Source organism: Triturus cristatus, chromosome 6 (genome assembly GCF_964204655.1).
Source record: "Triturus cristatus chromosome 6, aTriCri1.1, whole genome shotgun sequence".
NCBI lineage: Eukaryota > Metazoa > Chordata > Amphibia > Caudata > Salamandridae > Triturus > Triturus cristatus.
In genome coordinates, this window is record NC_140589.1 from 298,643,690 (window position 1) to 298,667,268 (window position 23,579).

Consider the following 23,579-nt stretch of genomic DNA (forward strand, 5'->3'; position numbering starts at 1 on the left):
CACGAAGATGGTCAAGAAAGGTTACCATTTGGACCAGCAAGGTCCAGGAGACTCACCAAGCACAGGGGCAAGCCTGGAGCAACCAGGGGAGCCCAAGAAAAGCAGTGTTGACCCTCAAGAGGACCCACAGGCCAGAGGCATAGGAGTCGCGAGGGGGGGCCTCGAGCAGATTTGCAAAGCAAACGGCCCATGGAGCACTCAGTGCGAGGAGGCCGAAGTTCTTTGGAGGAAATAAGGCCAGAGGTCGGGGCTACTCGGTGCCCAGTGCACTTGTTTTGGGAACGCCAACAATCATATGCACTTGCAAAAGTATGCGGTGCACAGGGGTACGGGTATTGCAGCCCCCACAAGGGATTCTGACCTCAAACTTAGTGAGAGGGCAGCTCGGACCTCGAGGGAGTTGGAAACCCACCTCCTGTGTTTCTGGAGCCTTCGGAGTCCGTAGGAGCATAGAAGCTCCGGAGCAGCAGACTGGTTAGTTGAGATGTGGTGCCTGCGGTTGCAGGGGAGTGACTCCTTCACTCCAAGGGAGATGTCTTCAGTTGTCCTTGATGCTCCACAGGTTCTGCACGGAGCCTGTATGGTACACGGGCACACACGATGTTTCAGACTGAGAGGGAGACTAAGTTGGGCCCAAACGAAGACCAGCGAAGTGCAGAGTGTCCAGACGGTCGAAGTTCAGAGCCTTCTGGTTCAGAATCTTGTCCACGTCGAATCTAGAGTCCTACAGCCAGGTAAGCCTTTTTGTACCTATGGGAGAGGGTTGGAGAGATGCAAGGGACCCTCCCAGGGGAAGGTCAGTACAGTGAGGAGGTTACTCCCATGTCCTTTGTCCAGTTTCGTGCCAGAGCAGGAGCCAACGGCTCCCAGGACTGGTTTGAACTGGACTATGCACAGGGACACCAAATGTGCCCCTCGTGCAGACTTTTGATCGCTGGCAAGCGCACCCACCCAGGCCTAATACACTAAATCCTGTCTGAGAGGTGGTCATACCTCCCTGTGACAGGATGCCTAATGTTCTGCCTTCCTCTACTCGAGTTTGGCTCAGCAGCAGGAGTGCAGAAATGTGTCTCTGGTCGGCAGCAACTCTTTTAGGGTGTCGGGGACTAGAAGGCTGTTACCGGGAACACCAGGGACCTCACAAAGCTCGTTTCTGAGGGGTGGAATCATACCTCCCACACCGGTTACCGGTATGGGGGTATGATTCCACAATGTTTGATACCAAACATGATAGGGTTACTTGCTGCTGTTTTAGAGTTGGTCATCACGCTGTCGCGTAATGCCACTCTATATGTCGTAAATGGCTGCAGCACTAACAACCCGGGAGAATGGACTCTGTAGGCTGCAGGGGTGTCCTGGAGGCTGCAGGAGGTGCATGCACCATCTTACACAGGCTACAATAGCAGGCTTTTAGTTCCATTTTGCATGGCCTTTCATGGGTGGCATAATACATGCTTTAGCCCATGGGAGGCCTCTGGGGTACCTATGCCCCTGGTACATAGGCAACATATACTAGCGTCTGACAAGGGTACCCCTGTATCCAATCAAAAGTGAACCTAAGTACATGGCATAACAGTTAAAGGGGAAAACAGATAGACGGGGTCCTGATTAGCAGGATCCCAGTCAGACTAGTTAAAACGGTTTCACATGAAGGAAAAAGTGAGGGTAACCAATAGAAGCAGATCCTACTTTCCTACAATAAGTGATAACTTTCAATTGGGAACGAGTAGAAAGGTTTAGTTTGTCTAAAGAATTGTAATTTAAAGTTCTCTTTAATGGTAAAGTTGAATTTTAAGTCGCAATTCTGAAAATGACACTTTTAGTAAGATGGCCTTATCTGATGGAGACATCTAGCCGCAGATTCCTTAACTTAGAATATCCCCAGGCGTCAGACTGGATCCATAAAACTTTTTGCAGCAGCACCTCTGCGTGCCGGGGGACGGCACCACACGGCCCCGCCCTGACGTCGTCCACGTACGTGACGTCAGCGAGATCATACAAGTCCCCCCCCCCCCCGGTGCGCTGACATCAGTTTCCTTCCTTTCCGCGTGCAACGCGGATCCGGAGTGAGCTGTTCCTCTGGCCTGTTTTCAGGCCCTTTTTCGACGCTTCGCATCTGGAACAGTGTGTGATGCCCTCGGGCTTTAAATCTTGTACTTCCTGTTTGCGGAAAATGTCCATGACGGACCCGCATGTTATCTGCATGTGGTGTCTTGGCAAGCACCATGACTCCACGGACTGCGACGCCTGCCAACACCTCAAGCCAAAGTCCCGGCGGGAGCGCCGAATGAAGCTCCTTTCGGCACGGCTGTCCCGGTCGGAGTCGTCTCGTCCCACGGCCTCCTCAACGCATTTCCGTCGTCGATCACCCTCTGGGTCCATCGTTCGCCACTTCTCGGTAAGTTGCAGCACTGGTCCTCAACCTCACCTTCATCTGTTGTCAGGGGTGCTGGCTCTCGGAACAATCTGGACGTGCACCCCCGACAGTCGTCCCCCCTCTATCCACCCTACCTGGGTGCGAGGGCAACTCGGGCCCAAATGGAGGCTTATGCCACAGCCTTGCAGGCCTCCCTTGGGTCCTTTTCCCTCCCTGAAGGGTCCTCGGGGCCTCCGCTAGCTGTGGGGTTCCCGACGGACTCGCCGGTGGGTCGCCCCCGGCGTCAAATGAGCCTTTGCCCTCCAGGGATGTCTGAGATATGGTATCATCAGGGCGCGACCCGGCTGGGTCCCCCTCTACGATCCATATGGAGTCGTCAGGGTGCGGCCCGGCTGGGTCCCCCTGTACGACCCATGGCACCCCTGCCACGCCGCACAGTCCTGTGGGGCTCCCTGTAGCATCGCAGGTGGTTGGTGGTGCTCAAAGCCTTGCTTTGTGCATGCCTCGGCCTTCTGGGCAGGCGGCCGCCTGTCCGTGGTCGGCGCTGTTCCGGTGCCGTAGACTCACCTCCCCGATTCTACCTCCGCTTCTTTCTCCGGAGTCGGAGCCTGTTCGGGTTGAGGCTGAGGCGGCGCCGGTGTGGTGCCGGAGGTTTGCCTCCCCGGCTCCACATCTTCCTTCGGAGTCGAAGCCAGTTCTGGTTGAGGCTGAGTCGGCGCCGGTGCGGCGCCGGAGTCTTGCATCCCCAACTCCGGCACCTTCCCCTTCTTCTAAAGGGGAGCTTATTATGGATTTGGCGCCGGACGAAGCAGACTTGACGCCGGATGGAGTCGAGTCGGTGCCGGACAAAGCTCGGTCGGTGCCTACTAAAGTGGTTTCGGCGCCACATCGACGCCGGGTTATTGACTCTTCTCCAAAAGCGTCCGGAGAGAGTTTGGCGTCCGCCTCACACCCGGTGACACCCGATGTATTCTTGCTGGTGCCTCCCTTAGAATATGTGGATCCGGCAGGATCCCCACCTCCTCAAGAGCACCTGCACCCGGCAGGCTCCTCGCCTCCTCAAGAGCCTCATCATTACCCCCATTCGTCAATGGCACTCCCCTCAGTTCGGTATTGGTCGCACCCTCACTGTCTTGGGAGGGTTAGCTTACAGCCCTCTCCTACTGATGAGCTGCTATCCCGATCTCCTCGGAAGGCTACTGAGGCTGGTGCAGCTTTTTTCAGAGTGGTCTCTTTGACCACTCGGATTTTAAAAATGCAACCGCTTTCGGCGCCCTTGTCAGTGGACCCTTTACTTGATGTCCTTCACTGTGGATCAGGGAATGTGGAGTCGCTTCTGCCCTTTGAAGCTTCTCTTTATGATGCCCTTTTGGGTACATGGGTTCGGCCAGCTTCAGGTGATCCGGTGACTCGTTCAGTCTTGCACCGCCGCCGTCCTACTCCACATGACCCGGTCTGCTTATTTGTGCAACCCGACGTGCAGGGGTTTGTCTTGCAAACTGCCTTCCCTTCCTTGCCCCGGCTATTGCTTCCTCCCTCCCGGGAGTCCAGATGGCTTGGCTCATGGGGTCGGAACATCTTTGCCTCCACTAGTGCTGCACTAAGGTCACTAAATACAGTGTGTGTCCTGGCTCGGGCTACCTCTGCCCTGTGGGACTCTGCAGAGTCTTTGATCTCCACCAGCAATGAAGGCGCTCGTGTTCACTTGCTTCATCTTCTCCGGGATGGCCGTGACCTTGCTGAGTTTACGATCTGCTCCGCCTTGGATACTGCTGATTCCTTAGGCCGGGCTATGGCTGGTTCAGTCGCCTTGCAGCGCCATGCTTGCTTACTGGATAACGTCTTCCCGTAAAATATCCGGGAAAGTCTTGTTGATTTACCCTTTGATGGGGTTTTAATATTTGATGCACACGCCGACTCGGCTGTTCCGCGTCTCCTTGCAGGCTTTCCCAACCCCCCTTAGACCTGTGTTCCTCAGGCGTTTTTTCTGAGGTAGTACCCTTTTTATTTAACATCCTTTGGATGTGTTATGCGTTTTAGGCTGATGTAAGCCTCAAGTCTTCCTTTTGCATCGGAGGTGATTACCCTTTTGTTTAGTATCCTTTGGATACATTAAGCGTTTTTTAACTGCCGGATAAGCCTACTGTGGCCGCTGGTGCTCTTATCTGCCGTTGTACGGTGCTCAATGTTGTGCCTTGACGTCATCTTCTATACGTCTTTGGTAATTTTGCTTATTTGCTTCACTCTCCTCCTTCGGAGGTTTTTGGGGCATTCCTCGCGCTTTAAAGGCAGCTCCGTCTGCCATTACGGCACCAGGTGTGTTCTTCTACAACCATGTTGCATGGTCGTGGCTGGTTTAGCCGTTTTTGCTATATATATCTATAATTAGGTATATATACAAGTTCCATGGGTACTCTTCTTCCTAACTCTTCACCTCTCTTAGAGGCTGCAAGGTCTAGTCCGAAGTCTCCATGTTCAGGGAGCTTTTCACTGATGCATGTGGCATTATCAATAAGGACCTTTTTGCGTTCAGCTTATTGGGGTGGTTCCCCGGTTTTACACTGCTCCCTTCTTCGTTTTTAGTTACTGAACGATTTTCTCTTCTGGACAAGGGTTACTGTCCTTCCAGTCGGAGGGTGTGGTCTGAAATTCTGCGATTATTCCTACGTTTCTACGCCTTAGTACTTTGGTGCCTTTGCTGCAACTTCCTTCGGCTGTGTCTTCTTCCTTAAGTTCTCACCTACGTTATATCAGCTGGGCGTGCGGGATGGCTCTTCTAATTTTAGTCATCCTAGATCTACACCCTGCCTTGATCTGACCGCTGCTTGATTAAGCAGCCTTATGCTTCTTTTAGCTACACCACCTTATGGTCTCTGTGGCTGTTTGCTATGTGCATGCTTCTGTGGTGGCCTGCATCAGCATGCTTAAGATTGTTATTATTCACCCCTGTTCCTTCTTTTGGGACTGGGTGTGCACTTAGCTTGTTTCTTGTTTCCGCCTGCACTTCTAGAAACATTGTTGAGTTCTACCTCTTGACCTTTGGTCTTTGGCTGTAGCCTCTCAGGCCTAACTTCCATGGGCTAGCCTGGCAGGCTCTGGTTGCCGCTCTTCATTTTTCTTCTCCACCTTTGGTTGTTCACATAGTGCGCCATTACGATGAGAGTGATCCTTCTTCCTCTCCCTTTCTTTTGTTTTGGTATATGGCTGGTGCTGTTTCTACCTCTCATGCTTATACAGGTATGGTGTAGCACCATTATGGCATTTTTGGGTTGTCTTGCATCCTTTGCTCTTTTGAGTTATTTGGGTTGCTGTCTGGCTGTTCCACCACAGCCTTCCCCATTGTCCGTCCCTCGGTTGCCGGCACAAGTGCTTGGCGCTCTCTGTTGTTCTGTCGCAGACCCACCTCCCCTTTGGGGTATGGCTGTGGTATCTATTCTAAGTTAAGGAATCTGTGGCTAGATGTCTCTATCAGATGTACGAGTTACTTACCTTCGGTAACGATGTATCTGGTAGAGACGTTGTCTAGCCGCAGATTCTTTAACGCCCACCCAGCCTCCCCGTTCTGCGAGGACCTTGCCAAGTGGGGTTCTCCGCTGGCCCCCCTTTTACAGTTGGCATTTGTTTTTCTCTCATGGGTGCTCACATTGTTGCGTCCCTTTGAGATTTGACATATACGGCTGACTCCCTCTCAGGGGTTTCTGTTACCATAATACAGCTGACTCCCTCTCAGGAGATTCATCTTCATTTTCTTTCTTCTCCTGCTGCCTTCCCTCCCGCCCGCCTTCTTTATTGGCTCAGGGTTCTGGTCTCCTCTACAGTCGTCTTCTTTGGGGATCTGTTGACCTCTGTTTCAGACCTCCATTACTATAGGGCCGGTGCCAGTCTTTTCATACCTTCTTGCGGTGGACTGTTGTTCTCTCTGTGCTCCGTTCTTGTTAGCCGACACAGTTCTACATGATAATGACAGTCTATTCTGTCTGTTGAGATATTTTTTCCTGGTTGCACAAAGGAAGGGTCTTCGCTTAGCTAGCGGGGCTCTTTCTTACAGCCTTTTCACTTCTATGTAGGCAGTGTCTAATTCTGTCCTTTATGATAGTGTCTTACACCATCGTCCTTCTTTATTCACTGATTTTTCATCCCTCGCACACTGTTCCCATACTTTCACAGTTTTTGTTGGTAGCTCCGCGTTGTACCGCGGAAAAGTTTCTCTGAAGAAAACTGAAGTCAGCGCACTGGGAGGGACTTGTATGACCTCGCTGACGTCAAGTACGTGGACGACGTCAGGACGGGGTCGTGTGGCGCTGTCCCCCGGCACGCAGAGGTGCTGCTGCAAAAATTTTGCCGGATCCAGTCTGACGCCTGGGGATATTCTAAGTTAAGGAGTCTGCGGCTAGACAATGTCTCTACCAGATACATCGTTACCGAAGGTAAGTAAATCGTACTTCTTGTCCCAACGATTTGGTGCCTGCAGCCTGTATCCTGGGTCACGTTACTAGGTGTAGCTGACAATTGCTCTTTGCGTATCGCTCCCAGACAGTGAGTCAGAGGGGGAATAGTTGTTGGCAGGATGGGCCATCTCGACTTGATTGGGGAGGGTAAAGGTGTCCCCTGCCACATTTGCACGTCACAAGACTCTGCCTTAGCGCACTCGCAAAGGGTTTCACACTTGCCTTTTGTGCCTCCAGACAAGCTGGGGCGAGGACAGGGAGGTAGGATGTTCCGGACACCTGTGTATGGGGAGGTCTCTAGAAGCTTATCTTACTTCAAAGAGGGCACCAGGTATAAATATTAGACCCTCAGACTTAAATCTTCAGTACATCTCTGAACCTGTGGCAGACTCAGAAGTACTGCTGTGCTGCTCTGCTGGAAGAAGGACTGCTACTCTGCTACCTGATTGAGAAGGACTAGACCTGCACCTTGAACCCAGGACCACAAGAGTGACTCCAAGGGCTACTTTGCTGACCCCCTGATCAGAGACTCAGGGACAGAAAAGGCTCCAACCACCTTGAACCCTGCACCTGGATTCTGACTGCTGTAAGTCCTGCTTCCCCCAGTAGTGCCACCCAAGTCCTGGACCCTTGGAAGTGGGCTTGAAGGTACTTTGCCAGCCCACCTGTGGTCTTTTGGGAAGAACTGATGCAATGCAATGCATTTTCTCGCAGCTTTGTATCGGAACCACCTCTGTGTGATGCATCCCCAGTGCAGGACCCCACAGTTCTTCAGAAACGCTGCAGCACAATGCCTCCTCTGCGCAGGACCTTGCATCGCAGTTCTGCAGCTCCTCGGAACCACTGCTGCACGATGCATCCTTAATGCAGGACCTCACATCGCAGCCCCGCAGCTCTCAGGAACCAACCACCTCTATGCGACGTATCCTCAATGTGGGATCTTGCAGTGCTCTTCTACCAGGATTTACTGTGTTTTCTTCAGCGGGACTAACTCGATCCCTGTATCCGGCCTGCACTCCATCGCGGTCCGCTTGAAATTGTGATTTTGTCTTGGTGCGGCACAGCCAGATAACCTCAGTGACCGATTTGTGTTTTGTAGCACTATTTCACCCTAAATCATCAAATTAGCATATCTCTGATTCTGTTAAGTAGATTTTGTGGTTTTGGTGTCAAATAATTTATTAAATTTTACTGTATTTTGAGGAGTGTGGCTATGGCGAGACCAATGCACACACGTCCTTGCTAACCTCCGAGGCAAGCAGGCCCAAAAATAAAACAAATATGACCCTTCTGCTTCCTCTGGGCCCTCAAAAATGACCATTGAGGCAGGGGCAAAACCCCTCGACCCTTTGAGGTGGGTGGTAACCTGTCTTTAGTAACGTGGGGCAGACAGACTCTCGGCTCCTTCAAACCGGCAGTTGGAAGAGGCAAGATGGCTCGCAAATGTGGAGAATCCATTTTTGGAACCCTAGGAAATCTGATTTCTTTCCTAGCTAGAAGATTAATTTGTCCATGCCCTTATCTCCTGTCTCGACTATGGTAATGTTCTCTATCTTGGTTCACCTAGCTATGTCACAAAGAGACTACAGATTATGCAGAACGTCGCTGCTCAGCTTCTCATGAACGTCCCCAGGAACCAATCTGTAAAAAGATCCCTAAATGACCTCAACTGGTTCTCAATCGTGCAGAGTGTCCAGTTTAAGACTCTGCATTCTGCACAGGTCTCTTCACAAGAAAGATCATGTCTTATTAAGACCGCTAATCATCCCCTCTTCCCCTGGAAGGCTACTCTTATCATCTAAAGCACATTTAGTACAGGTCCCTAAGTTTAGCAAATCTCGCTGGGGTGGACCTTCTTTCTCCTACTGGGCCCCCAAACTTTGGAACACTCTATCTTTGGAACTACGCTTGGTCCATAAGGACCTGAAAACATGACAATAAAGTAACTAATAGCAACTAATTCTGCTGAGAGCCGGTTAACACGACGTCTGAGCTCCTGTCTGACTGTTCTAGAGCTGAGAGGCCTCCAGGTAGCTATGCGCTATAAAAAAACCTATAGAATAGAGACTGACACCGATCGCGCCGGAGGCGGCTTGACTGCATCAAGGGTGGCGCCTCTTGTCCGATTCCGAGAGATTTGAATCCTACGGTGGCCAGCCATGATGGCCCGGAGGCAGTGAGAGACAGTCCATGGAGCTGCAGTGGTGCGTCCAGTGTTCGGAGACCCGGGGCGCAGAGAGACCATAGTGCGTTGCTGGATGCTGCAATCTCCATTTGCCACTGATGAGGAGGGCTGCAGGCAGACTGGCATTCCCCCCATCGAGAAAGGACGCATTCTAATACACAGTGTGGCAGGCGGCTTCCAGGACACAGCAGGGTGCAGTGTGAGAGGGATCCTTGTGCCGCCTCCCCCGGGAACAGTGGGGGTGGGTGCATGACACTGTCGGAGGCCAGCAGAGCTGACATCACCGGAGGAGGCCCTCGGATGTTGGGTGCTCACAAGGTGACCGGGGACAGAGTAGGCGGACTTGGGGCCCAGAATCACAGCTCACACAGAGCTATACTTAGCGCATGGAGCCCCACTGGCCTGGAAAACAGATGTCCCCAGCGTACCTGATGGCCTCTGGAGTTTTCTACTGGCTCAGATTTCATTGGGGCCTACCACACACTTTAGCCTGGAGCCACGATGGCAGACACTCATATGAAGGACCAAAAAGGCGGCTCCATCAAGGACCTCGTAGGGGGCCAAAGACAGACTACTGAACCCCTGCTGACACCGGATTGTCATACTACTCCCCGGGGAGATCTGGGAGGGAGCAAGGGCCCCCCAGTCATTCAAGGGGATATTCAAACAATAATGGCTGCCTTCACAAAAAAATGAGCCTCCAGTGACAGGACTTTTTCAAATCTTTGAGTGAGCCCGATCATGTAGTGCAAAAGCTCGTCGCCATGGTTTACCAACTGGAGGTGGCCGCAGCGCAGAGCGAACATGAGGATGACGAACCAGAAGTGAGGGTCGCCACAACTGAAGAAGAAATGCCAATGGCTCACAGATAAAATGGAGGATGGAAAAAACAGGTCAAGCAAAACAATATCAGAATCAGAGGTTTTCCGGATGTGATAATGGATTTGGAACTGATGAGCAACGTCCAAGTCTTATTTGCATCACTATTGGAGGCCCAAACAGAATCGGCAATAGTTAGACCGCACTCACAGGGCATTCAATGATTTTCAAACCAAGAACAAGTTAACTCCCGACATCCTCACAAGGGTACACCATTTTCATCAGAAAGAAGCAGCCTTTCCAAGTATAACGCATTGGGAGTTAAACTGGTGCAAATTAGGTCATTTTCCTGCATTACCGCATGTGCCGAAATCTGGGCCGGACTGGGAAAAGCAACCAGCCCTGGCAGATTGCTGCTCGGACCTGCCCTGGGGGTGGGGGGGAAGAGGGCATGCTAGTGAGAAGCACTGCTCCCGCTTTTGTTACAGGTGGCCGATATTGCAGTACTGCTGCAAAACCGGCCCCCACAGGTACACAACTGGCCCCCACCCCTCAGGCCCACCGGGGAAACGCCTGGTGCCCGCTACGGTTAGTCCGGTCCTGGCCCAAATTGTCACGCATGTTTCAGTTGCTTTCCTCGTGCTCCGATAATTGCAGACAGCACTAATAAAGTTTGGTGCTGGGCCCTATAGAGTTAAATTATTCCAGAAGCTAACCTTACTTTTTAAGATTCAGCTGCTTGCTCAAAGACCATGGAGAGGTGTTGTCATGGTCACAGGCTCCCGGGCTGTAACTTTCTCTGCTTCAGCAAGGCGTGTATCCGATAGAAGAGACACTTTAAGCTCATAGACAATCCTATTGAACACATCCGGTCTGAATCTTATAAGATCCAGTCCATGGCAGACAGTGACCAGATCTGTGCCCAGCTCTAAAACCAGGAGAGAGAGAGAGGCTTCCTATCACATAACATTTTTGTTCCTGCAAGCTGTTTTGGGGTTGAATTAACATTTTCTGTCTGCAAAAGCGAATTACATATTATAAGTGTTCCTACTTGATCTGGCACTTTTTCTGATTAAATAGAGGTTTGCCTGTGAAGATTTGTGGCCCTGCCTCACAGAGATTTGATTTAACAAAAAGTCACAGCTGCATGGTATGAACCTTGCCTATGGCCTATGAATGCAGTCTAAATAAACATGTAGAACTACTGGTGGAAAACATTATTGGATAGATTTCTTGGTTTATTGGCATAGTTGGCTCTCGGTGTGGCACCAGGCATACTGACATGGCACAATTTTCTCTAGATATCTGTACCATCAAAGCACATTAATATTTACAATTCATCAAATGGTGAGTGTTATTGCTTTTCACCAATGCAATCATTTACTCTTCCATTTGCAGCCATAAAAAAAGAAAACCACTGAGTCTACATGGCTTGGAAAAAGTGGCCAAATGTCTTGATTATTGTTAATTACGGCCCAATTATGTTTCTGTCACTATTGAAACCTAGCTTAAGCTTTCGGAGCTCTGCAGCATTATGTTGGCCATTTCCGAAATGTATCTCATTATATGAGCATATCTGCTTTGTTCTACCATCCATAACCTGTTACTCACATTGTCACGCATAAGCCATTGAAATGCCTCACATAAGCACACTAAAACATGGAAATGTCACACATAAGGAGTCTGAAAACTTGGCAGGTATGATGAAGACATAATGAGAGTGGCTAGACAGAAAGAGCTGATAGTCTTCCATGGGTCCACCCTGATGCTCTTTCAAGAGGTGTCCAGTTAGACATTGGCTAAGAGAAAATCTTTGAAGATAGCGACTGACTTTCTGCGAGCTCATAAGATTCCATACCTCTGGGGGTTCCCTGTGTGCCTCTTTCAATACAAAAAAAGGGCTCACCCTCCAGCATGCAGGAGGTCCTAGACCTCTTCCAGTTGAACAGCGACCAAACGCTAAAGGCGACCATACAGAGAGCCTGCAACCAACAAATTTGAAGGAGGCCTGGTGGCCCGAGCAGGCAAGCTTTTCTAGGTATATTGTTTATTGATGTTGTATTGTTTGTTTATTTTTCTGGCCTAGTCACTACTCTACGAGACGAGATACCAATTACAGAGACATGAGGACATGTACAACGCTGGGGCAATCATGGGTTGACAGCAAGGACCTTACTGCACTATAACTGCTTCAATGCAGGATGGGAGACTGACCCTGACCGTGGCTGCATTGAACGACCAGGGCCTAAACTCTGCAGTAGAGAGGACATCTTTGCTTCTCTGGCTACATGTGAAGCAGATAGATATAGTCTTCCTGGCAGGAGCCGTAAACAGGTGCCACTCCAGATATTTTCCCCAACAGTTTCACTCCAAACCAAGCACAAAAACTAGGGGAGTGGTGATCTTCGTGGGAAACACAGGACCTTTGCCGGTGGACACGATCAAAAAAGACTCCGAAGGAGGGATAATACTTGCTCATGGGACAATAATGAACAAAACCATTACTATAGTGTTGGTGTATGGCCTGTATAAACACAGAGACCACTTTTCTCTTGGTTGTTCCCCTTCTTGTCCACCCATGCAAGTGCTGATACGATAATAGAGGGCAACTTAAATGAAGCTTATAATCCCGATATGGACAGGTCCCACTCCACATGGCAAACACTGCACCCCCCACCATCTATGACACGGCCTAACCGATTTAAAGCTGTTCGATGTCTGGAGGTCTCATCCCGAGAAATGCAAAGACTTCACAATCTGAAAGACAGCTAGCTGTAGAATCCCTTTAGAATCTTCCCCAGTCACGAGACTGGATCCGGAAAGTTTTTCCCATAGCTCATCCGCGCGTCAGTAGAGGGCGTAGCTTGACTCTGTATTGATGTTGTCCACCGGATGTGACTTGAACAGAATCCATATAACTCGCTGACATCAATTTCTTCTTTTTCACGCATACAACGCAAATCTGGAGTGGTTAGGGGGCCATTTTTCAGGCTCATCTAGATGTTTAGTTGAGGTACAGTGTGGGTTTTTTGCAATGTCGTCCGGGTTTAAACCCTGTGAATCTTGTGACAGACAGATGCAGCGCGGATGGAATCGTCTACCTGTTCCTGCGTTTCCTACAGGAATGCACAGTTTGGCAGGTGAAAGGGGGACTATAGGGTATCAAAACTCTTTGGGCAGTACTATCCAGAAAATTGGCTGACTGAACTGGGGGAGGCTAGTGGACTAGAGTTCTCTCCAGTTTTAGATTTGCTTTCTCCACCTGGTATGGCAATAGAGGAGAGTTCTTTTTACGCTGCAGTACTAAGTGGGCAGCTTCTTTCTTAGGTTGCCAGCTTCAACCAGTGGAATTATCCACAGACCCTTTAGTGGATGTTCTTCACCAAGGTGAGATGGGAGTGGAGCCTTTGCTCCCTTATAATGAGTCTCTGTTTGACCCTTTTTTTACGATCTTGGGTTAAACCTGTTATGGGAGCTCCAGTTGACTTGGCTGTGGCCCATAGACATTGACCCGCCCCTGGGGACCCATTTCATCTCTTGCGGCATCTCACCACAAAAGGGCTGGTGGTTCAAGCTGCTACAGCTTCGCTTGGTTCCACCAAATAAAGAGTCGAGATAGCTTGAACATTGTGGGAGGAATATAGTATCGTCTGTCAGTTTGACATTGAGGTTGACAAACATGGCATGTGCTTTGGGCAGATTTTCTCATGATTTATGGGACTCGGTGGGGCATTGGCTGCCTTCTCTTTCAGAGGAGGCCAGGAGTGAACTCCTGCAGGTGGTACAAGATGTCTGGGAAGCGGCGAAATTCACTATGAAATGTGGTATTGACACCACCAATTCCCTGGGTAGATCTATGGCTCAGTCAGTTGTACTGCCCAAACATGCATGACTGCGTCAGTCTGAGTTTTCAGAGCCTGTACAGGATAGCCTAAAAGATATGTGATTTGATGGTGTACATTTATTTGGAGAACAGGCTGATTCGGCTTTACGGCGAGGCCAGAGCTGGTGGGCGTGACAAAGCCACCTAGTTATGTCTTTGAATGTTCTGGTTGAATTCTTTCTTTCTGACTTGTGTGGAAAGAAGTGTTTATATGTGGCTGAGTTGCAATATGTATTTTATTTGGTGACAACCAGTGTGGTGTTTCTGTTTGAAGCAGGGGTTTATAGCTGTTTAGATAACCTTCTGGTTCTTTACACACTTTTTCATGATCTTTAGTTCTTGTCAGTCAGGATTATAGGAAAATTATGGGGCAGGTACTCTACAGAATTCTTTTCAGAGAAGTCTTATTCTCTAAAGTGTATTCCACGATAAGTGGGTTTCTTGATTATTATTTACCTCTTGGTGCAGAAGTCGTGACTTCCTCCTTCAGCTCTGTCGATGAGTTATTCCTCTGTTTATTTGTGTTGAGTTTTTAATTGAGGCCCTGTATACACGCCTTGCAGCTTGCTTTACTCTGAAGAAGTCCATCAATTGTGTGTCTTTTGCTTTCTCGCCCTAAGTGCGCCAGGTATGCCCAGACGTGGGTCCTGGGCTCACTGTGCCACTGGAATCAAGCTATCCTGGCTGAAGAGGGGTGAAACCCTGAAACCGGTCCTAGGATGCTTGTTTCCGGTCCAGGGAGGACCTGGCTTGGTAGTTCGGGCTGGACTGTTCCCATGAGGCACAGGGTCAAGACTGATTTGCATATGGCCAGGTCTAAACTGGGGTGGCATGGTGAGCAAAAGAATGATGGATTTAACCCAGATCTCTTGACTGGGGGTGAATGTTTTGATTTGTTCTGCATTCCGTCCATCAATTGTGTGTCTTTTGCTTACTCTGTAGAAGAGCAGAAGCGTTGATACCTTCATGGTATGTACCATAATTTTAAGGAGTATCTTTTGTATGTTATGATGAGCATTTCTAAATACATATGTGTTGAGCTGGGATTGCTCCGCTTGTTTACTTTTCGTCACACTTTTGAGTGTGTAGAGTTCTACCCTCTGTGTCGGGTTGTTTCTCTGATGTATGATATCATACATTCATGGAGTTTTGTACCTCTAGTTATGTACTTTTGAAATGTGTACCTCATGGGAATCTTCATCTATACAATCTGCCTTTTGATGAGAGGTTTATGTACAATGGCCCTCTTATTTATTTTGATTAATATTATGAAGTGTCTCTTATACTTTTATATGGTATTTGTGTGACTTTATGCTTAATTTATAGGCATACGTCAATAGACTGAGGTGTCATTGATGGGATAGTAGAGTACTGAGTGTGTCTATCGCAAAATGTCTTCTGGTATTTTCACAGAAAGTAGCCAATAGCTTACATTATTAACCCCTTCCATGCCCATGACGGAACGGTTCCGTCATGAGCATCGGTTGAGCTGTGCTCATGACGGAACCGTTCCGTCATGGCCCCGCCCGCGCTCGAACCCTTCAGCACCGCGGGGGAATCCGCGCAGCGCTGAAGGGGTTAATTTATGTGGCTTTGGCTTTTCCCCTGGTACTTAACTTACTTTCAGGTGATAAATGATGTTACTTATGACTGGTGGTAAAAGTTCACTACTTTTGCTAGATTTAGGACATTACATGTTTTGCTCTTCAGGTTCTGTCTTATTGGCATTGATGATGATTGGCTCTTCTACCCCTTTGTGTAGACATTGTTGGTTTGTACATGTGCCTTGAGTATGTTTGTTTGTTTTCCTTGGATTATGTCATGCTATTATAGGTATCAAGGCAGATGTAGTCTCCCAGGCGATTCCAATCCTTTTATTATGAAGGAAACTTTTTGACTCTTTTTAGGTTGTTATAACGCTGTGCATTATTACTACAGATTTTCTTCTTTTCTGGAGGACATTTCCCTCTCATAGTGTACTTTTTGTTCTCTTTGAAGGTGTTCATGTATGTTGATCCTTGAGGGGAAGAGGTGTTGGCCTCATAGCTTCTACCTTTTGTAGAAGACTTCTATTCCTTACATCCAGGATCATTGCTCCTCTGGGGGACAACTCTTTTCCTTATTTCCTGTCTCTAGTTGCTGATGGTTGGGTTCACTCTTTGCGAGTGTGCTCCCTGGATGACATATACAAAGTGATGTTTATTTTGATAGATCGGTCGAATTCTTTTATTATGGACTCCTTTAAAGTTGTCGGTTTCAGTATGGAGAACATTTTTCTAGATCATCTGTAGATGGGTTTCTATTAATAAAAGTAAGGTCACGTACTAACCTTGGTTTTCGCTAGGCTATCAAGGTTCTTTTCCATACTTAATATCTTATTCATCTTTATACTAGCATTGCCTAATGGTGGTGTCTCAGGCAACTTGCATTACTCTGATGGATTGAATGGCTGTTGCTTTCCTAAGTGGTATGATCCCACCGTAGTTCCATACTGTGATGTCAGTATTGTCTGCAGATTATTTGGCTTTATGTTTGATTCTTTAAATATAAATGTCATTTTGTTGATACATAGGCGTTTAATTATTTTATTGCAATGTCACTATATATATATATATAGGCACAGAAGCAGATATATATATATATATATATATATATATATATATATATATATATATATATATATATATATATATATATATATATATATATATATATATTCACTTAAAAAACCATAGGTTTCACACGTTATAGTTAGCTGGACATTTCACTTGTAAAAAACCAATGAAATTCCCCCGTTATAGTTAGTTCAGATAACTATAACTTGCGCGCCCGCAATCCACTGCTCATGACGTCACATATTACATCACTCATGACCTGCTCAGTGGCATCACTCATGACATCACTGATGACATCATCCTTGTGATAGAGTGGCGGTCGCGCGAGTTATAGTTATCTGAACTAACTATAACGGGGGATTTTCATTGGTTTTTTTACGAGTGAAATGTCCAGCTAACTATAACATATGTGAAACCTATGGTTTTTTAAGTGAATTTGCAAGGTTTTTTAAATGCTAATTCCTAACTATAACGTGTGTGAAACCTATGGTTTTTTAAGTGAATTTGTAAGGTTTTTTTAAATGCTAAGTTATGTATGTATTATTATATTTTTTATATATTTACTTTTATATATTTATTTTACACTCGTGTAAAATGTTTTTTTTTTTTTTTTAAGGTTTTTCACCGTGCGCGCACCCCGCGATTTTTTGAAAAAAAAAGTTTTTTTCACCCATCGGGGTCCTTCAGGGACCCCCTGACCAAGGCTGGGGGTCAGGAACACTCTACCCTGCCCCCTTTTCACGTTCTCCACCTTTCTTTTTCCCTGTCACACACACAACACACAAAATGGCGGCGGCAGACACTTCCTGATTTGGACCGATTCGAACGTTGACTGACATGTAACCACCAATCAGAATTACGCTTGCGCACGTTAAGGTGGGCGCACGGTGCGCGCTTATAGATATTTATGTGCTTTTAACTGCAATTTTCTCAGGAAGTACTGAACAGATTGACACCATATATGCAAAAGGCACATGCCTGACCTGAGGACTACCTCTTTGCCAAATTTCAAGTAATTCTGTTCAGCCGTTCGGGCTGTACCTTCGACTAAAGGTCCTACGGGAAAATGCATGGGGAAAACGTGTTTTGGGACCCCCCTTTTTTCTCAGCGCCCGCTTGACGAATCACCCCGAGACTTTCAGGGTAGGAGCTGAGCAGAGCACCCCATTAGTTTTGAAAATTTCACGAGGATTCGTCAACCGGCGCCAAAGTTATTCAAAATAGAATTTTCAGATTTCCTATGGAAACACGGTCCTAACTATAACTATCTACTGGCGACCGCCAGTAGATAATATATGATATCCTAAAGGTATTTGTATCATCTCTAGTTCTTTTTCCTATGGCAAGACTTATTTTTAGCACACTGTTTAAATAGGCAGTTTCTATATGTGGCTCCACTTTTTGATCTTGGAAAATAATCATGAAAGCAACTGAATTAATCAGCGAGGGAGTTATATGGACTCTGTCGACGTCTCATCCGGTGTACAGTTGGTGTTCCACTGAAGCGGAGAAACCCTGGTGCTGCCTAGAGCAGGACTGATCCAAGCTTCCTTTACACCCTTTACTGTGGCTGTCCCCCGCAGGCACGCCATTGTCTGGGGCCCCTGGCCTGAGCGACAAAAGTGACATTACCACTGGATTACCACATACCCTTCTCCTCTGACCACGGTGCTGTGGAACCCAGACTTTCCACCACAGATGACTGATATGGGCTGACGCACATAGGAGGGGAGTGACGCTGTATGTCTTGGCCAATTATACTCCAATGGTGTCCCCAACATGAGAGACCAGTGCGCTAAAGATTTCAAACTCAGATGCACAGACCTTCATCATGTCACCCAATTACTACACTTGGCACGTAGCCCCTGTGCCATGGACGTGGGAATGAAGGAGACCGCTGAGGTGGAAGATATGATGACAGATGGTGATACAAATAAAGCACTCTCTCGTCTATATCGCACCCTTGACAGACCTACCCCCTTGACTAACATGCCTTTCATAGGACTCTGGTCCCAGGGCCTTGCCCTTAAACTAACAGAGGCAGATTGGATTTTGATCTCTGCAAAATCCTCCCACTAACGCTTTCAAGCTTATTTTGAGGTGGTACCTGACCCCGGTCCACCTAAAGGCCATGTGTAATGCCCCTGATGACTGCTAGAGGAGATGTGCTGCAAGGGGGACTTACATACATATGTGGTGGGAGGTCCTAAAAGTTCAAACATCCTGGGGTCATGTTTGATTGCATAAAGGGAATCACAAACATCACATTAACCACACCACCCCAAAAAGCACTTCTAGGGCACATGGATGCGGAGGACCTTCCCTCCCTTCTCGGGTGGAGGAACAATTGATAATGACCCTCCTTATGACAGGCTGCCTGGTGATAGCCCACAGATCACTGAATGCCACACCGCCAAAAGTAAAACAGTTGTGGGTGAAGGCATGATCAATCTATGCAATGGAACGCCTAACAGCCATCCTTAGAAACACATTCTATAAATTTGAATAAATAAGGACACTGTTCCTCACCTATGTTAAATGAGACAGAGGCCATGTGCAGCCCCCACAACTGCCGTGATTGAAGCGCTGGACAATGCCACCGATCAGGAAGAAGATGCATGTGCAGAATGATCTTTATTAAAATACTATTTTCATGCCTATGTATTTCTTGTCACTCTCTCTAGACACGTTGTAAAGGCCATTTTGCAGTTTAAAATGTCAAAATTAAGTTGTAAAAAAATGATAGTGCCTCTAAGTTAAACCTGACTACTTATGTGCCAAGCGACCAAATGGCTGAACACAGGTTAACTCGGGGTTTCACCCTGACAAGAATTGTGGTTACTGCTTGAGTAGGGTTTCACACCCCTCAGCCAGTAACCCAATTTCCTACTTCTATCGTGACACCAGCTGCACTGTCAGTAACCAGGGTAATTTATGTTCTGATGGCTACCTGCCTCAACCACTAAAATCTCAATTTCCTTTGAAGTCTATGATTCTCAAATGACACATGGACTCTCTGACTCGCTATATTCAAGTCTTTCGACAATAACTATGACAATGTCTGTGCTCAGACACTGGTCGGGATTACAGCTCTCCTCGAGAGAATTATCTTCTAGACCCCAGTTATCAACTGTCACACAAAAGGGTCATAATCTGTCAATCCAATGATCTAAATCTTAATCAGGGTAACACAAATGCGCTTATGTTGAGTTATACCTCTGGTACAATTTGATGATTGTCCCTTCTGGGTCACAAAGTGAGTCTAGAAGAGAACACATGTATGCTCAACATCCTAAAGGAGGTAACTGAACTAGTTGCTGAAGTTGTGAGACTTTATTGGCACTGCTGCACAATCCATGGGCGTGGGTCTTTTCCATGCTCAGATGAAGTGCTTCATGGAGAAAACCACATAAGCTCCTCTTACCTCAACAGAGTAGAATAAGTCCCTTTGGCCAAGGATTTCCCTGCCTCTCTTCTACAGGTGTCTGTTCTTCCACTATCATTAGAAAACCAGCTATCCTGTGATGGTGTTAGTAACCATAATTGGCTGCGCTTTACAAATTACACAGTCACCACATCAGCAATAATCTGCATCTGAAGAACTTCTGAAGGAAGTGCAAGGGTTTCTCTTTTTAGTGGTCCTAGGGCCAGATGTACGACGCCCAAAATAGCGCCTCACAAATTGCGAGTTTTTTGCGACTCGCAATCTGCTAGGCACTATTTTTAATGTACAACAGTGTGTAACACACTGTTAGCGATTCCCTATGGGGTCGCAAATTGAGAGGCTCATGAATATTAATGAGCCTCTCGCAATTTGCGACCCCATGTGGAATGGCAGGCTCTCCCAGGTATGGTGGCCTGCTGGGCTCAGCAGACCACCATGTCTGGGACTGCTTTTAAATAAAGCAGTTTTTTTTTTTTTAAATGCATCCCGTTTTTCTTAAAGGAAAACGGGATGCATTTAAAAAAATTAGAAAATGAAACGTTGTTGTTTCATTTTTTAAGGGCAGGCAATGCCACAGCCTGTCCTTAAAAAATATTTTCCCCTGTGTTTGCAAACGGGAAGGGGTCCCCTGGGGACCCCTTCTCTTTTGCGACCCCATTACCACCCTCTTAAAGAGGGTGGTAATTTGCGAGTGTATTCCGACCGCAATTGCCGTCGCAAAACATTTGTACATGGGGTTGCGTGCGCTATTAGGAAGGGAACGCCCCTTCCTAATAGCGACTTGCAATTCCAAAATAGCGAGTCGCAAATAAATTGCGACATGCTATTTTGGTATGGTACATACCCCTATTGGTTTTTGCATGCGCAAATGGGTTCGCAAACCCATTTGCGCTTGCAAAAACCGTCGTACATCTGGCCCATAGAGACTATGCCACCCTCTTAAATTGGGAAGTTAACTACTACCTCTGCTCTCTGTGAAAAGGAAACGAGGTGGCGTCACTGCCAGTTCATATGATAAATAGAATTCTTCCTCTTCCAGATGATAAGATGGTATTCCAGTCCAGGTCCAGGTCTTGGCAGTAGTTGTGAATGTATATTAGGTATCCACTAGAGATCTTCAGCACAGTTATTTCCATGTGCTCACCAGGTAGGATGTAACCTGCATCAACAAGCTGATGGATGCCTGAATTAATCTGTTACTGGCAAGAGCTCGGGCCGCATTCCAGTCCATTGTTTTTCACCAACCATGTCACTCTAGACAAATACCTACCTTATACAAATCTGTATGAGCCACCTCCTCATTGGAACAGTCCATCTCGAACCTCCAGGCAAGGCCCCCTTCTGGCAGGACCACAAGCAACCCAAGACCGGTTTCAACCTACTTAGGTGAAGTATAGCTTTAGTCCTATGGCACACTGAGCACAGGACCATGTCAGGGCAAGCTATACCCAACTGATTAGCCCCTGATACTGGCAAACCTAGTCTTGGGTTGCTTGTGTTGCAGTTCAGGGAGGTTCCTATTGGAGTAGGGTCAAGACTAATTTCCATATAGCTGACTCCAAACTGAGGTGGCAGGGTGTCCAAATTGTCGAATGGACTGGAATGCGGCCCTAGTAATTACCATCACTTTTTTGTATACTTCAGTGGGACGGGTTATGGCTGCCATGCATTACATCCATCTCATTTTTGTACACTTTTTTTTTTTTTTTTTTAGACTTCACCTCTCAGGATGACAGATATTTCCTTCAAACTACTATACGGATGAGCATTACCAGTAGTTGACACAGCCTTTTGGATTGCAATGCACCCCATGAGCTTATCAAAATACTCACTGGCAGGCTTTTTGTGGCTGCAGAAAGTCCAACACTACCCCTGTCTAGAAGACTGTCTGATTAAATCTTCTTTCAGAAAGCTGTCTTCATTCAATATGGCCCTGGGTCTCTGGGCCATTTTGCTCTCTGCTTCAAAGTGACCTTTACAGAAATCACCAATTACACCGCAATTAATTTCATAGTGGTTTTTCCAGAAATTATTCAAATGAGAACATTGCGTCGTCCAGACAAAGTTTTACATTTTTACAGTTCAGGGCCATGATCACCTGGTGCTTTCGGAGGCTTTTGGGACATCAAGCCATCTGCGAAGCTTAGAGCATCATGCCTTATTCCTGATATGATCTCTTCATTGCAAACACAAAGAGATGATGGACGGAGCATTGAAACTTTTCAGACACTCACCCCCAGTCACAGATCTGGGTTGAACCCATCATCATTCTTTAGCTCACTTCGCCACCTCAGTTAAGACCCTGCTATATGCAAATCAGTCTTGACCCTGTGCCTCATGGGAACAGTCCAGCCCGAACTGCCAAGCCAGGTCTTCCCTGAACCGGAAACAAGCATCCTGGGACTGGTTGCTGGGTAACACCCTTCATCAGCCAGGCTAGCTTGAATCCAGTGGCAAAGTGAGCAAGGGACCCATATCTGGGCATACCCTGCCAACTTCGGGTGAACGAAGCAAACGTAAAGAGATGCCACTTGGTGGAGCACTGGGCTCAGTTGATTGACAACTAGTTCAAGCCTATATGACTCCTCCTTCTTTGATGCCATCATAGAAGTGGTGTGACCGTTGTCAATTCTTAATGGTGTTAGCTTTCAGCCTGCCACATCAGCAGGTCTTAGTTATGAAAAACTCATCCGAGTTCAAATGGATGTCGTGCTGTGTGGAGCAGTCAATAACCACTTATAGGACAGATCTGATTCCTCCGTTCCCATGAACCATTTAACTCAGCCACTCTGGCCCTCTAAGTCATCGTATGAATAGTGGGTTCCAGAGTGGTCAAGACAAACATCTGCAACATCATGATCCTCTTCTGTATCAGGAAACAAAAAGTTCCTTACTCTCCTTTAACTGCCAGCTTGGAGTGAAATTGGGACTTTTGTGTTAAATCTGAGGGCAAACACACTGAGGATGTGCTTGCACTTATCCATTGAGAGGGTATGAAGTAATTTCTTGGCTACATCGACTATACAGGCCCAGATACAGTGACAATGCACCTGAACTCAGTATTACACAGCATTGGCTCCTGGAGGGGAAGGGGATCTCGGGCCCCCTGGGTGATGTTGGATAGGTGAGGAAGATTTCCTCAGTTGCCATTTCCACCAGAGCGAAGGTGGTGGTGTTGGCATTAACTGGGCCTATTGGTACACATGGGGTTGTTTTTTCCACTCCAGAGTACGTTATAAATGCTTTCTCCCAAGATGATGCTCAGTTTGGTTAAGAGCTCTCTTATATTATGTGCTGTGGACACTACCACAGGTTACAACCAGTAGAGAGCACTGATGGAGTCACATAAATTTCCTTTATGATGACTGCATTATTCCTAGTCCTTGGGCTTTTCTGTCTTAGCGTCACCTCTTCTTCTCTACAAATTATCAAATACTTCACACTGATAAGTTCCGTAAAGAAGAAATTTGAGAGGGTGCAAATGACACAAGTGAAGGAGCAACAGTATCCTATATACAGCAGAGTAGCACACACACAAACATGCATGCATAGTAGTGATCATGCAAAGCTCTGTTGGAACACCTCTGAAAGGAAGTTTCCTGTTCCACTTCTGTGTGGCAAGGTTCCACAGAATGACAATAAAGAAAAGTCTACAGATTAGAAATATTGTATTCACAATAAAGACATGTTAACCAGTTTTCTATCATACACATTCACCTGTTTTTGCGTACTGGATTATTATAAATGATATTTAAATTAACATTTTAAAGGCATAAAAACCACTCCCACTAAACAGAAGCCTTTGAA

The 23,579-nt window shown here is 47.1% G+C and overlaps 1 protein-coding gene across 2 annotated transcripts in view; it reads left to right on the plus strand.

Annotated features, from left to right (window-relative positions):
* The window catches only part of NBAS (NBAS subunit of NRZ tethering complex), a 2,067,161-nt gene that overhangs the window by 792,104 nt on the left and 1,251,478 nt on the right, over positions 1–23,579 (plus strand). The window lies entirely within an intron of this gene.